The sequence below is a fragment of the Vicia villosa genome, linkage group LG4 (assembly GCF_029867415.1).
Source record: "Vicia villosa cultivar HV-30 ecotype Madison, WI linkage group LG4, Vvil1.0, whole genome shotgun sequence".
Classification (NCBI taxonomy): Eukaryota; Viridiplantae; Streptophyta; class Magnoliopsida; order Fabales; family Fabaceae; genus Vicia; species Vicia villosa.
The window spans coordinates 41737684-41754932 of NC_081183.1; the positions used below are offsets into that span (position 1 = coordinate 41737684).

A 17249-nucleotide genomic window follows, 5' to 3' on the forward strand; every position below is an offset into this window, starting at 1 on the left:
TTGCAGGTCTGTAGCAGAACTGATTTTTCTAGGTTTACGCAGGTCCGCTGAGCGGAGGGGGTCCGCTGAGCGGAGGTCCTTTTGCAGAAAAATCTCTGTGAAGGTCCGCTGAGCGGAGGTTCTGTATTTTTGTTTGATAACTCCCTGTCTGGGTCCGCTGAGCGGAGCTCAAGCGGACTGTGCGAAATTTTGTTTTCCAAACTTCGTTTTGTTGTATCTTTTGAACCGTAGGTCGTTTCTACGCGCCGTTTGAAGTATTATGAGAACCCTTGAGTATGTTTTATGATAAGGAGGGGTGTGTTGGTGGTTGAATGAATTTTTCATAAATGTATTTTTGTGAAATGATATTTGCTAATCAAGTATGTTTTGACGGTATATGTGTGTTGTGTGAATATGAACGCCTGAGTGGCAATTTTGATGATGTATCCGTGTGGAATAATATAACCGGTGTGATGTAGATATGTGACCGAGTTATATTGTTGTTGTTATTGTTATGTAATTGAGTCGTTTGTATGCACAGCATGACATTTCATTACGTTAATGGCGGAATGCTATTAACAGGTGGCCTGAATTGGCAATTATTACCAGTGGGAGCTTAGTGCTCGGTAAAAAGGTGTATTTGCCCGAGTGGCAAGAGGTCATCAGTGGGGGCTAGATGCTCGATGACGGTTATTCGTAGCTTACTGCTCGACAAAGGTGTATTTTCCTGAGGGAAAGAAGTCCCAGCATAATGCTCGGCAAGGTGTATTTGTCATAATGACAAGGAGGAGTTTTACTCCGGATTTGGTACCACATGCATACGCATAGTCGAGTCTCATTCATCATCGTCAGTCTTTATAATTTATGTTATCATTCATGTACCGCATTACTTATATATTGACTGTGGTTGACTTATTGGATTATCTTGTTATATGATTCTTAATGATATTTGTGGGCATTACTATATTGATCATGCTTTCATTATGAATTATATTCTCACCCTTCTGCCTTAATGTTACCTACTCGTGGGTAATATGCAGGTGATCCGCAAGTGTAGGTGCTCTCTTTGTAGTCGTCCGTTTTGGTGTCGTCCGCTCGTGATACGTAACACCTAGGGGGGATCGAACACTTATTTTGTAGATAATGCTTATAGGATCCTTTTGATGTATATTTGATCCTTTAGATGCATTCGTATTATGTATTTTGGATACCTTCTCACACGGTATATTTTGGAGGAATTTTGTGGATATTTTGTTTACCGATGCATATATATAAGTATGAATACATTCAGGTGTTTATGAGTATCCGTCCTCTTTGATTATTTGTGTTACGCATCTTTTGCGAGTATGTTATGTTTGGTTATGTGGTTACTTAAGTGTAACGCCCTAATTGTTTTTATGAATTTAATTTTTATACTCTGATATTTGTACCTATATGCCTAGGTAGAATTGGGGTGTTACATTAGTGGTATCAGAGCGGGTCGGTCTTGTCCGACCAAGTGTCGTGTCGTTTGGTCTAACAATTCTTGTGTTTTTTTTGGGCTTACTTCTCTTGGTGTTATTGTGAAGTTTAGAGATGGCTGGATGTAATGACGCTGCTATTGCTGCTGCATTGCAAGCTATGGCTGAAGCTATGCATACGGATGCGAATGCAAGGTCTCGGAGTTTAGCGACTTTCCAGAGGGAGAATCCTCATGTGTTTAAGGGAACGCATGACCCCGAGGGAACCTTGACTTGGAAGAAGGAGATGGAGAGGATCTTTCGTGTGATGGATTGCACGCAAGAGCAGAAAGTCAGGTATGGCACTCATCAGTTAGCTGTGGAGGCTGATGATTGGTGGCTGGAGACTTTGGCAAGGTTAGAAGCAACCGGTGAAGAGATTTCCTAGACGGTGTTCAAGAGTGAGTTTTTGAGGAAGTATTATCCGGAGGATGTCCGTGGAAAGAAAGAGACTGAGTTTCTGGCTTTGGTTCAAGGCAGCATGTCTGTGTCTGAATATGCGGCAAAGTTTAATGAACTTGTGAAATTCTACCCGCACTTTGTTGGTGAGGGAGCAGAATTTTCTAAGTGCATTAAGTTCCAGAATGGGTTACGTTCTGATATTAAGAAGGCGGTAGGGTATCAGAAGATTCGGGTGTTTCCAGATTTGGTGGACAGCTGTAGGATTTATGATGAGGATAATAATGCTCATCATAAGGTGATTAATGAAAAGAGGAACAAAGGTCCGCAGAATCGTGGGACGCCGTATGATGGAGGGAAGGGTAAGCAAAAGATGAATTATGGACCAAGGTTTAGTGGGGGAGATGCTCCTGCTAAGATTGTATGTTTTAAGTGTGGTAAACCTGGCCACAAAAGTAATGTCTGCAATGGTGACACGAGGAAATATTTCAAGTGTGGGAGGGCAGGACATTTGTCATCCGACTGTACGTTCAAGGGAATAGTGTGTTTTAATTGTGGTGAAGAGGGACACATGAGCGGTCAATGTCAGAAGAAGAAAGTTCAAGCTGGTGGGAAGGTGTTTGCTTTGGCTGGAACTCAGACGGATAAGGGTGATCGACTGATCAGAGGTACTTGTTTTATTAATGGCGTTTCTTTAATTGCTATTATTGATACGGGTGCTTCCCATTGTTTTATAGCCGATGATTGTGTTAAAAGATTAGGTCTTGTTTTATCTGACCTGGGTGGTGAGATGGTTATCGATTTACCAGCAATGGGGTCGGTGACTACTTCTTTAGTTTGTAAGAATTGTCCGGTATCAATCTTCGGTAAGGACTTTACTGTTGATTTGATTTGTTTGTCGATGAACGAGTTAGACGTGGTTCTGGGAATGGATTGGTTGATGAATAATCGTGTCCATATCGATTGTTATCATAAGTTGGTGAGGTTTCCATTTCTTGAGAAGGATGTGGAATTTGATGTCTTATCTACCAAGGAGTTGAATCGACTGTTAGAAGATGGGGCACAATTGTTTGGTGTGTTTGCATCGTTGACTGTGGAGAGTCGAGCTGCAGTTGGGGATTTTCCAATAGTGCGAGAATTTCCCAAAGTGTTGCCTGAAGACTTTTCTGATGTGCCGCCAAAGAGAGAGGTGGAGTTTTCCATAAATCTAGTTCCTGGTATGAGGCCTGTTTCTATGGCGCCATATAGAATGTCGGCATCAGAGTTAGTGGAATTAAAGAAACAATTGGAAGAGTTGCTAGCAAAACATTTTGTGAGGCCTAGTGTTTCACCATGGGGAGCTCCAGTTTTGTTGGTAAAGAAGAAGGATGGAAGCATGAGGTTGTGTATTGATTATCGCCAGTTGAACAAGGTGACGATTAAGAATAAGTATCCGCTTCCTAGGATTGACGACTTGATGGATCAGTTGGTGGGAGCCAGTGTGTTTAGCAAGATTGATTTAAGATCTGGTTACCATCAGATTCGGGTGAAGGAGGAAGATATTCAGAAGACTGCGTTAGGACTCGGTACGGGCATTATGAGTTTTTGGTGATGCCGTTCGGAGTTTTTAATGCACCTGGTGTGTTTATGGAGTATATGAATCGCATATTCCATGATCAGTTGGATAAGTTTGTTGTGGTCTTCATAGATGACATCTTGATTTATTCTAAGTCTCCGGAAGAGCATGAGAAGCATTTGTGTGTTGTGCTACAGGTTTTGAGGGAGAAGCAGTTGTATGCTAAGTTATCCAAGTGCGAGTTCTGGTTATCAGAGGTGAGTTTTCTTGGTCATGTGATTTCAGGTAACGGGATTGCAGTGGATCCATCCAAGGTAGATGCGGTGCTACAATGGGAGGTTCCGAGATCGGTTACTGAGATCAGAAGCTTCTTAGGTTTGGCGGGTTATTACCGAAGATTCATAGAAGGCTTTTCGAAGTTGGCACTTCCGTTAACTCAGCTTACTTGCAAGGGTAAGGCGTTTATTTGGGACATAGTTTGTGAAAGGAATTTTGAAGAGTTGAAGAGAAGGTTGACTTCAGCTCCGGTTTTGGTTTTACCTGATCCTGAGGAACCGTTTGTGGTGTATTGTGATGAATCGCATATGGGGTTAGGTGGTGTTTTGATGCAGGAAGGTAAGGTGGTGGCTTACGCTTTGAGGCAGTTAAGGATTCATGAGAAGAATTATCCCACTCATGATCTAGAGTTAGCTGCGGTGGTTTTTGCATTAAAGATTTGGAGGCATTATCTCTACGGTGCAAGGTTCGAGGTCTTTAGTGATCATAAGAGTTTGAAATACTTATTTGATCAGAAAGAGTTGAACAGGAGACAACGTAGGTGGTTGGAATTCTTGAAGGACTATGACTTTAGCTTGAATTACCATCCTGGTAAAGCTAATGTGGTTGCCGATGCTTTGAGTCAGAAATATTTGCATATGTCCGCTATGATGGCGGAGGAGTGGGAACTTTTGGAGCAGTTTCATGATCTTAGTTTAGTATGTGAATTGACGCCAGGTAGTGTGAAGATGGGTATGTTGAAAGTGACGAATGATTTTCTGTCGACCGTTAGCGAGAGACAGAAAATGGATGTGAAACTTGTTGATTTGTTTATGGTGGCAAATCAAAGTGATGATGGCGACTTCAAAGTGGATGGTCAGGGTGTTTTGAGATTCCGTGGTCGAATTTGTGTACCTGATGATTCCGAGCTGAAAAAGATGATTTTAGAGGAAGGTCACAGAAGCAGTTTGAGGATTCATCCGGGAGCCAATAAGATGTATCAGGATTTGAAGAAGATCTTTTGGTGGTCTGGTTTGAAAAGGGATGTGGCTCAGTTTGTGTATGCGTGTTTGGTATGTCAGAAGTCGAAAGTGGAGCATCAGCGTCCTGCAGGGTTGTTGCAACCGTTGGATATTCCAGAGTGGAAATGGGATAGTATTTCTATGGACTTTGTGACGAGTTTACCAAATACTGTGAGAGGTTTCGATGCGGTTTGGGTGATTGCTGATAGGTTGACAAAGTCTGCTCACTTTATTCCTATTAACATCACTTTTCCAGTTGCGAAGTTGGCTGAGATTTATATCAAGGTGATTGTGAAACTACATGGTATACCGTTGAGTATTGTGTCGGATAGAGATCCAAGGTTCACATCAGATTTTTGGAAAGGTTTGCAAGAGGCTCTAGGTTCTAAGTTGAGGTTGAGTTCGGCTTATCATCCTCAGACAGACGGTCAGACCGAAAGGACTATTCAATCGTTAGAAGACTTGTTGAGGGCATGTGTTCTAGAGAAGGGAGGTTCGTGGGATACTTATCTTCCGTTGATAGAATTCACTTACAACAACAGTTTTCATTCTAGTATCGGAATGGCACCTTTTGAAGCGCTATATGGTCGTAAGTGTAGAACTCCATTGTGTTGGTTTGAATCGGGCGAGAGTGTGGTACTCGGACCTGAAATAGTAAGAGAGACTACAGAGAAGGTGAAATTTATTCGTGAGAAGATGAGAAGTTCACAGAGTAGGCAAAAGAGTTATCATGACAAGCGAAGGAAAGATTTGGAATTCCAAGCCGGTGATCATGTATTCTTAAGAGTTACACCTATGACTGGTGTTGGACGAGCTTTGAAATCGAGGAAGCTTACTCCGCGTTTTATTGGTCCTTATCAGATATCGGAGCGAGTTGGCAAAGTTGCGTATCGGGTGGCGTTACCGCCAAGTCTTGCTAATCTGCACGATGTATTCCATGTGTCTCAGTTGAGGAGATACATTGCGGATCCGTCCCATGTGATTCAGATGGATGATGTGCAAGTGCGTGAGAACCTAACGGTTGAGACGATGCCGGTGCGTATTGAGGATCGTGAGACTAAGACTCTGCGAGGCAAGGAGATCGTCTTGGTGAAAGTCGTATGGTTAAGTGCGGCAGGTGAGAGTTTGACCTGGGAGTTGGAGAGCAAGAGGCGAGACTCCTATCCTGAGTTGTTTGTAGCAGGTAATCTTTATTTTCGAGGACGAAAATCTTTTAAGTGGGGGAGAGTTGTAACGCCCGTAAATGTGTTTTTCTGATTAATTGTGATGTTTGCTACATTTTCCTAAATTTTACCGTTTTTGAGTCGAGTCAGTCGATAAATATTAATTATGCTAATATTTTACTTATTACTTTCCATGTGTGTAATTATTATGTTTTGGGTGTTAATTGGTTAGAATTAATGTTTAGTGACATTTGGGCCAAAATTAGAATTAAGGAGAGTTAAGAGGGGGATAATGAGAAGTAGAGAAATAGAAAGAGATATAGAGAGAAAAAGAGATATTTTGAGATATTTTGGGAAAGAAAGAAAGAGAGCTTGTGAAGAGAAGAGAAAGAAGAGAAAAACAAAGAGAAGAAGAGAAGTGTAGGAATCCAAACCAAGCTAGAGCCAAGAATCTAACCAAGGTAAGGGGGGTGAATCTAGTTTATCTTGATTGTATGGTTCTTATAGTTTTGTGTGTTTTATTCTTGTTCTTGCTCTTTTCTAAGATTGATCAACAATGGTAAATTGGGTGTTTTGTGAGTTTTGAAGTTATAAACTTGATTTTGTGGTGTGTATGTGTACTATGATGATAGATATTCCCATGGATCATGTTTGGTTTTCATTTCTCCATGTTTTCTTGCTCATGATGAAATTGTTAGGTTATTGACATTTAGTGAGTGAGCCATGGATCATTGATTGATAGAGTGAATATATGGCATGTATGGGTTGTGTAGGATGTGTAGGGAAGTTATTTGAGGTTTTGAGAGGATTGGATGGGGTTTTGCAGGTCTGTAGCAGAACTGATTTTTCTAGGTTTACGCAGGTCCGCTGAGCGGAGGGGGTCCGCTGAGCGGAGGTCCTTTTGCAGAAAAATCTCTGTGAAGGTCCGCTGAGCGGAGGTTCTGTATTTTTGTTTGATAATTCCCTGTCTGGGTCCGCTGAGCGGAGCTCAAGCGGACTGTGCGAAATTTTGTTTTCCAAACTTCGTTTTGTTGTATCTTTTGAACCGTAGGTCGTTTCTACGCGCCGTTTGAAGTATTATGAGAACCCTCGAGTATGTTTTATGATAAGGAGGGGTGTGTTGGTGGTTGAATGAATTTTTCATAAATGTATTTTTGTGAAATGATATTTGCTAATCAAGTATGTTTTGACGGTATATGTGTGCTGTGTGAATATGAACGCCTGAGTGGCAATTTTGATGATGTATCCGTGTGGAATAATATAACCGGTGTGATGTAGATATGTGACCGAGTTATATTGTTGTTGTTGTTATGTAATTGAGTCGTTTGTATGCACAGCATGACATTTCATTACGTTAATGGCGGAATGCTATTAACAGGTGGCCTGAATTGGCAATTATTACCAGTGGGAGCTTAGTGCTCGGTAAAAAGGTGTATTTGCCCGAGTGGCAAGAGGTCATCAGTGGGGGCTAGATGCTCGATGACGGTTAGTCGTAGCTTACTGCTCGACAAAGGTGTATTTTCCTGAGGGAAAGAAGTCGCAGCATAATGCTCGGCAAGGTGTATTTGTCATAATGACAAGGAGGAGTTTTACTCCGGATTTGGTACCACATGCATACGCATAGTCGAGTCTCATTCATCATCGTCAGTCTTTATAATTTATGTTATCATTCATGTACCGCATTACTTATATATTGACTGTGGTTGACTTATTGGATTATCTTGTTATATGATTCTTAATGATATTTGTGGGCATTACTATATTGATCATGCTTTCATTATGAATTATATTCTCACCCTTCTGCCTTAATGTTACCTACTCGTGGGTAATGTGCAGGTGATCCGCAAGTGTAGGTGCTCTCTTTGTAGTCGTCCGTTTTGGTGTCGTCCGCTCGTGATACGTAACACCTAGGGGGGATCGAACACTTATTTTGTAGATAATGCTTATAGGATCCTTTTGATGTATATTTGATCCTTTAGATGCATTCGTATTATGTATTTTGGATACCTTCTCACACGGTATATTTTGGAGGAATGTTGTGGATATTTTGTTTACCGATGCATATATATAAGTATGAATACATTCAGGTGTTTATGAGTATCCGTCCTCTTTGATTATTTGTGTTACGCATCTTTTGCGAGTATGTTATGTTTGGTTATGTGGTTACTTAAGTGTAACGCCCTAATTGTTTTTATGAATTTAATTTTTATACTCTGATATTTGTACCTATATGCCTAGGTAGAATTGGGGTGTTACAAGGTACGTGGATGTCAAATTAAGGGCCGTTATAGGAGAAATGAACATTGATAAAAAAACATCTAGGTCGGTTTGATGGTTGGATATTTCTTTGTTGGGGAATAATTTCTTGGAGGATCGTTTAGAGAAGAATTGCGATTTTCGTATTGGTCTTGGATTTACCACTTCTTTTTGGCACGTTAAATGATTGGAAGTGGGGATTTTAAAGGAAGTTTTTCCTGTTTTGTTTGCTCTATCTCTCTTACAGAATGTATCTATAGCCGGCATGGGAGGGTGGATAAATAGGGAGTGGAAATGGGGAGATTTTGGCATCATCAATCCGGTCGAGTCGGGCTTCTCTAGTGACTTGGACAACTTGCGTTTTTTGCTGGCAGCAACTGCACCAGATGCTGGCCGAACTGATACGGTTCAGTGGCAGCATTCGGTCGATGGTTCTTTCAATGTATCTTCTTGCTATGACATTTTGAGCAATTCCTTCATTCCCTTTGGTCCGCCAAATTGTTTCGATTATGTTTTTGCTTCTATTTGGAAGGTGGAAGCTCCTCTAAAAGTTAAAGTTTTTGGTTGGATATGCTTTTTCAATAAGATCCCTATAGATAATCTTATTTTTAGAGGTATTCTTAACTCTTATTCGAATTTATCTTGCGTTTTTTGCAAAGAAGTTGGAGAATGTTCGTTTCATTCTCTTTTGTGTTGCCGGAAAATGGTATAAGTATGGAAGGAAATGGCCAATTGGATTGGTATGTCTTACCATCTTGCTATAAATTTTAAAGAGATTATTGGCACTGGAGTTCCTCTTGCTCTCTTTTGAAAATCAAAAGAGGTAAGGTTGGTTGCGTGTGGTTAGCGATTGTGCGGAGCCTTTGGTTGAGAATGAACGGTATCATTTTTAAGGATACCGTTTGTAACGCGAGAGATGTTATTTGGGATTGCAAAGCGTTAGTCTGGAGGTGGTCCTTTATCGGGAAAATTACTCACCCAAATGTAATTTATACGAGTTTAGCAAAAACCTTTTGTTTTACAAGTTAGGTGTTATTTGGTGGAGAATTTTCTTATTTTGTTTCGTGTCCCTTTTTATAATCGGATTTCTAGAACATTCGTTCTTTATCAATACAACTTGCTTAAAAAAATGCATTTCTAACTATTATTTCATTTTTCGAAATTCCCCTATCTATCAAAGAAAGGATGGAAGAGAATTATCATAATGAAACTTTAGTAAGAATAAAAACTCTAATAACATTTGATACAACTAAAAGAGAACTTCAACACATTAATACAACTAAAAGACATTTGATTTTTATTCTTATTTTTTGAATGGTCTCTTGCAACATCATAATTGCTAAACATTATTTATTTCAGTATGATATAAATTGGTAGAATGAAAGTTTTTACATTCCAAAGTGCTCAAACAATTTGGTATTTTTGCCTTTCCACAGGGAAAAATATGTCTAAAGTTTTTAATTTTGTTTATATTATAATAATTTTTCTTTTCTTAATCACAGAAGGTTCAAGTTACATTGGTAAGTTCACTTTGTCAATTTTTAATCTTCAAATTTTCTTCTTTATCATATACACATTTTTTTCATTCCCAATTATTAATATTCATTTTTTTCATTTGACATCTTAGGATTAGATTTATGCAGTACTGATAAAGATTGTTCTGCTACTGAGTGTGGGCTTCCAGAAGTTGCAAAATGCATAAAGCACATTTGTGAATGTGTAAAATATTAATGGAATCTCTAGAAACATGTAGTTTTTAAATAAAAAATAATAAATGGTTTTATCATTTCTCTCACACTTCAATCTTTATTTGTTGTCCCCTTAAATTTATTTGTTAGCTTAAAAATATGTTACATATCATCCAAGACCTGTTAAATTTATTTTAATAGTTAAAACTCACCTCTTTGATAAATAACTAGTTAGAAACCAAATGAGACACGATTTAATTTATTAACATACCAATTTAATTAATTGTTTTGATAATATAATATCAAATTTACAATATCGGTATTTGAATGATATAAAATATATTGCAAACTTAAAAAAAATATATTCTTACTACCACCATTAAAATACTAACGTAGAGCTTCTTACATGATCTAATAACAAAGAATGTTTATTTATCTTAACATTATTAAATATATTTTTCATAAAAAAAAAATTGTGTGATAATTTAACAATATTTAACTCTAATAAAAAAGACAAGTATATTCAATACAAACAAGATCGTTAAAATCTCGATTTAAAACCTAAATTCTATAGATTTCACGTTTCTATATCAGCAATTCGTGTTAAATCGCATGTAAAATTTTTTTGAGGTAAAATCGTCTTCCGAAACAATTTTAAGTGATTTAAATCTTTTTGAAATCGGTGACATCGTATTAAATCATGTAAAATTGTTGGATTTTACACTTTGACCTGATTTTATTTTATTTTTTTGTCAAAATTTATAAATCACATTTTATATTTTGGCCCATAAAATTTTCTCTATGGGTTTTTAATTTTATTCACATTCATATCTTGATTATAATATTACAGAATCTTTAACAATTTGAGATAAATTTAATCAAGTCGAATATGAATGTTCTAATGAAGATGATGTTGTAGATGGATTGAACTTTTGATTAAGTTGAAGATGAAAAGATTTAGTTTTTTTAAACTTGAAAAACTTATGAAACTATTGTTTTTTATAATCTTTTGGATGTGACATTTTATGATTTGGTGAATAATTTATGTAGTTTGAAAAACGTGTGAATATTACATTTTATGAAACTATCTTTATTACTGCCCCACCTATTTGGTCCTAGGCTCCTTCGAACTCAGGACCTCAAGGGGAGCATACCCTTGAGACCCAAACACCCTCCCACTAGGTCAACCCTCTCGAGTTAAATATATATATATATATATATATATATATATATATATATATATATATATATATATATATATATATATATATATATATATTGTAAACACAAGCCTCTCAATCAAATGGTTTTGATGAAGACAACATGGATATCTAACTATCAAGAAAGGATGAGAAAAAGATTCAAAGAGCATTCAATCCAAGTCTCAATATAGCATCAAGATTGTTAAAACAACTTTTGAAGACTTTTGGAGTTAAGGTATAAACATGTTATTATCTTGATAAAATAGTGCTCAAAATACATACAATATTGCATAAAATCACTAAGGTCTTTTTCTAGAAAATGTTGACATTTTAGAAGTCTTAAGAAACAAATTTTTTATATCTTCTTTCAGTGTAACCGGTTACGGTTATAGGCGTAACCGGTTACGGTCACGCAGCCAGACTTCCTTTTGCTACTGGTTTTCTTTTTCTTTCCAGCGTAACCGGTTACGGTTCTTGGTGTAACCGGTTACGAAAACGCATTTTCAAATATTCTCTTTATAACGGTACAGCGTAACCGGTTACGGCCATTCTCGTAACCCGTTACGGCTGAAACAGTAGCATTTGTTCATTCTTTTTCAGTGCATACGAATCAGATTTTAGTTCACTCAAACATTGCATCTTTTCACATAATCTTACCCTTTCTTAAAGGTGTTAAGGCACTATATATACTCTCATTTTCAGATATCATATTCACCTCTTTCACTTTGCAATTATACACATTTATTCTCTCAAATTTCACACCAAGTGCTCTTTAATATTCAAACTTTCACATTGATATTTTTTCTGCATTAGTGTTCCATACATGTCCAGAAAAAATTCATATCATTGATCATAAACATTGAGCACTATATTATCATTGATAATTGCTTGAAAGGGAAGATCAATCAAGTGATTGATACATTGTTCTACTATCCAAATTCTTATACAAAATCAAATACTTGTTGTATTCTTGTTATCCAGGATTGTTGGAAACAAGTTAGACACTTTGAGAGGATTGTTCTCATAAGTGGTCTTAGTGAAAAATCCAAGAGGATTGTTCTTGGTCCAAGAGGATTGTTCTTGGTGTTTGGTTAGGCTTGTACAAGATACCAACTATATTGAAATCTCTTACTGCGTAAGGGGACTGGAGTACTCTCGGTTTGTGAGGGGAACCAGGATATATCCTTGTGTCATTTATTTTTTTGCACTTTACTTCTTTTAGTAACATTACCATAAACCAGAAAAATAATCACTTTACACCATAAAACCGAAAAAGATATAAAGTACCTAATTCACCCCCCCTCTTAGGCATATCTGATACTTACATTTGGCATCAGAGCAAGTTATAGGTAACTTGTTCCTAAAGATCCAGAATGGCTTCCGCAAATCAAAGACCGGTTTTCAAAGATGGTGGTTCTAACAACAAGCCTCCATTGTTTTGTGGTGAATATTTTGACTTTTGGAAAATCCAAATGAAGGCTCATCTAGAAGCACAAGGAGAAGAAGTTTGGGAGGCTGTCCTACAAGGTCCTCATGTTCCTACAACGGTCGTTAATGGTGTTGGATCGGAGAAACCTAAAGCGTCATGGGATGATAATGATAGAAAAAGGGTTCTTGCTGACAAAAAGGCGATCAGTCTTCTTCATGGTGCTCTTAGTATGGATGAATTATTCCGAGTATCAACATGTACAACATCAAAGGAAATTTGGGATACTCTTGTAGAAACTCATGAAGGTACCGCTGAAGTTAAAAGATCAAGATTGAATACTTTAAGCCAAGAGTACGAACTGTTTAGAATGAAGCCCGGAGAAACTATTCTCGATTTACAAAAACGATTCGTACATTTGACAAATCACTTGAAGGCACTTGGTAAGACTCTTACTACCGAAGAACTTAATCTTAAAGTGCTCAGATCTTTGACAAGGGAGTGGCAACCAAAAGTGACGGCGATATCCGAAAAGAAGAATTTATCAAAACTTACTTCCGCAACACTATTTGGAAAACTTCAAGAATATGAGACGGAACTTGGAAGATTGGAAAAGCATGAGAACTTAGAGAAGAAATCCAAAGGCATTGCATTAAAGGCAGATTCAAAGGAAAGCAAAATGAAAGATACATCAGATGAAGATGAAAACTTCATGCTTCTTGTAAAAAGGTTAGGCAAATTTTTTGGTAATAAAAATAATATTGATAATGCTAACTTTGTCAAAAGGAAGAAATTCTCAAAGCATAAGGATAAAGAAGCATCCACTTCATCACAAGAATTAACATGCTATGAATGTGGGAAACAAGGACACATAAAGCCGGAGTGTCCAAAACTTTCTAAGAAGAATGGATTCAAAGGCAAGAAGGAATTCAAAAAGAAAAGGGCCTACATAGCATGGGAAGATAATGAAGTAAGTTCTTCATCGGACTCGGATAGTGACGAAAGTGCAAATCTAGCATTGATGGCATCACACCACTCCGATGATGAAGAAGGCGAGGTTAGTTACGATGATTCTCTTTTTAATAATGGTGCACAAGGTGCAATAAATGAATTGTTAAATGAGTGTAAAATTCTCTATAAAACTATCTCATCTCAAAAGAAGATAATATCATCTTTAGAAGAGAAGGTTAAGATAATTGAAGAAGAACATAAAGATGACAAAGAAAAAATGATTAGTGTTCAAGAAGAGAATGTTGCATGCAAGAATTGTGAATCACTTTCCTTCCAAATTGTCCAATTAAAACGTGTTTTAGAAAGATATGAAAAAGGGCAAATTGGATTGGAAAATGTTCTTAGCACACAAAGATACTCCAATGATAAGAGCGGACTTGGTTTCTCTAAATTTGATAAACCAAGATCCAACAAGACTATCTTTGTCAAGGCTAGTAACCAACCAATTCAAGAGAAAGTGATCAAGCCTAAAGTAATGCAACATTATCCTAAAAGGAAGAACTTTGTTAAGAAGAAATCTTATCCTCCTAGATATAGAAGTAACTTTGAACCTACTTGCTTTTATTGTGGTATTATTGGTCACACACCCAATGCTTGTTATGTAAGGAACTTTAGTGTTCCTAGTGGACATTATGTATGGGTAAAGAAAGGAACTAACTATGATGGACCCAAAGCCATTTGGGTACCTAACAAAACTTAATTTGTTTTGTAGGCATGCTTGAAGACCACCTCAAACCTATGGTATCTAGATAGTGGTTGTTCAAAGCATATGACGGGAGACCTAAACCAATTTTCAGATCTAAGGTTAAAGGCCAAGGGCTTTGTCACTTATGGAGACAACAATAAGGGAAGAATCCTTGGCAAAGGCAAAGTTGGTGCACCACCTTTCACATCCATTGAAGATGTCCTTTATGTTGAAGGACTAAAGCATAATCTTATAAGCATTAGCCAACTTTGTGACAAAGGCTTCAAGATCAAATTCACTAAGGAAGAATGCTTGATCATCGATGAAGTCACCAATGAGGTAAAACTCAAAGGTACAAGAATTAATAACATTTTTATGATTTCTTTAAATGATTTATCTTTGAAAGTAAAATGTCTTTTGGTAAATAATAATGAATCATGGTTATGGCATAAGAGAGCAGCCCATATTCATATGGATCATTTAAATAAATTAACCAAACATGATCTTGTTATTGGCCTACCTAAGATAAAGTTTGTCAAAGATAAATTATGTGATGCATGTCAAAAGGGAAAGCAAACCAAATCATCTTTCAAACCAAAGAATGTGGTGACTACAACAAGACCACTTCAATTGTTGCATATGGATCTATTTGGTCTATCAAGGACAAGAAGCTTCGGAGGTAATGTATACGCTTTAGTTATTGTTGATGATTATTCTAGATATTCTTGGACTTTGTTTCTTGTGCAGAAAAGTGATGCCTTTAGAGCCTTTAAGAAGTATGCAAAACAAATCCAAAATGAAAAATCATTAAAGATTGTATCCATAAGAAGTGATCATGGTGGAGAGTTTCAAAATGCATCGTTTGAAGAATTTTGTGAAGAACATGGTATCTCTCATAATTTTTCAGCACCAAGAACTCCACAACAAAATGGAGTAGTCGAAAGGAAAAATAGGTTTCTAGTGGAATTTGCAAGAACAATGCTTAGTGATGCAAATCTTCCTAAATATTTTTGGGCGGATGCGGTTAGTACGGCATGTTATGTTGGAAATCGAGTAATCATTAGACCTATCTTAAAGAAGACTCCATATGAACTCTTCAAAGGAAGAAAGCCAAACATTGCTCACTTTCACATTTTTGGATGCAAGTGCTTTGTTCTAAACAATGACAAAGACAATCTTGGTAAGTTTGATGAGAAATCCGACGAAGGTATATTTCTTGGTTATTCTCTTTCTAGTAAAGCATATAGAATTTATAATAAAAGAACTTTAACTATTGAAGAATCCATGCATGTATCTTTTGATGAGACTAACACCTCCAAAGAGGAAATAGTTGTTTGTGATGATGATGATCCTTTAGATTTACCCTCGGAAGAACCTTCAAATGATACAATTATGAAGGCACCGAAAGAACTTTCAAATGATACAATTGTGAAGGCACCGGAAGTTCAACAAGAAAGTGTTCAACAAGAAAGTGTACAACAAGAATCAAACACCAATGATCTACCAAAAGAATGGAGAACTCATAGAGATCATCCTATTGATAAAGTTATTGGTGATATTAGTCAAGGAGTTGCAACAAGATTAAATCTCAAAGATGCTTGCTTACACATGGCTTTTGTTTCTCAAATTGAACCTTCCAAAGTTGATGAAGCCTTAGGAGACGATCAATGGATAAATGCAATGCAAGAAGAATTAAATCAATTCGAGAGAAATCAAGTTTGGGAACTTGTGCCTAGACCAAGTAATAAACACATCATAGGTACTCGATGGGTGTTTAAGAACAAACTTGATGAGAATGGTATAATTGTTCGAAACAAAGCAAGATTGGTGGCCCAAGGTTATAATCAAGAAGAAGGAATCGACTTTGAAGAAACATTTGCTCCGGTTGCAAGGTTAGAAGCTATTCGTCTTTTACTTGCTTATGCATGTTCATTAAATTTTCAGCTTTATCAAATGGACGTCAAGAGCGCATTCTTGAATGGCTACATCAATGAAGAAGTCTATGTCAAACAACCCCCCGGATTTGAAGACTTCAAGAATCCTTCACATGTCTTTAAGTTGAGAAAGGCTCTTTATGGATTAAAGCAAGCACCTAGAGCATGGTATGATAGACTTAGCAATTTTTTGTGTGAAAAGGGTTTCGAAAAGGGTAAGGTTGATAAAACTTTGTTCATTAAGAAAATCAAGAGTAACACTTTATTGGTTCAAGTCTATGTTGATGATATCATTTTTGGATCGACTAACAAAGAAATGTGTGAGGAATTCTCATTGATGATGCAAGGAGAATTCGAGATGTCTATGATGGGAAAGATGAACTACTTTCTTGGACTACAAATTAAGCAACTCAAAGATGGAATCTTTATCAATCAATCCAAATATTGTAAAGAACTATTGAAGAAGTTTGATATGGACAATTGTAAAGCAATGAATACTCCAATGGGCTCCGGTACATATGTTGATCAAGATGAATCCGGTACTCCAATTGATATTACCAAGTATCGAGGTATGATTGGTTCTTTACTGTATTTGACGGCAAGCCGTCCTGACATAATGTTTAGTGTTTGTCTTTGTGCTCGCTTCCAAGCAAATCCAAAGGAATCACATCTTATGGCGGTTAAAAGGATCATGAAGTATCTCAAAGGAACAACCAATGTTGGCTTATGGTATCCTAAAGGTAGTGTTTGCAATTTAATTAGTTATTCTGACGCGGATTATGCAGGATGTAAAACTGATCGTAAAAGCACAAGTGGCACTTGTCACATTCTTGGAAATGCATTAGTATCATGGGCTTGTAAAAAGCAAGCATGTGTTGCTCTTAGCACGGCCGAAGCAGAATACATAGCAGCAGGTAGTTGTTGTGCACAAATTCTTTGGCTTAAGCAACAACTTCGTGACTACGGACTTGATCTCGGATGCATTCCTCTTCGATGCGATAACACAAGTGCAATTAATATCACAAAAAATCCGGTCATGCACTCAAGAACCAAACACATAGACATTCGACATCATTTTCTCCGAGACCATGTTCTTCAAGGAGATGTCGAAGTAATTTTTGTTGACACACACAACCAACTAGCAGATATTTTTACAAAGCCGCTGGCCAAAGAAC

At 37.2% G+C, this 17249-nt stretch overlaps 1 long non-coding RNA gene across 1 annotated transcript; it reads left to right on the forward strand.

Annotated features, from left to right (window-relative positions):
- Positions 1-9525: 9525 nt before the first annotated feature.
- LOC131599093 (uncharacterized) lies at positions 9526-9923 on the forward strand. Its single transcript, XR_009282548.1, has 2 exons — positions 9526-9648; positions 9756-9923. It is a non-coding gene; the product is annotated as an uncharacterized LOC131599093 (long non-coding RNA).
- Positions 9924-17249: the final 7326 nt, after the last annotated feature.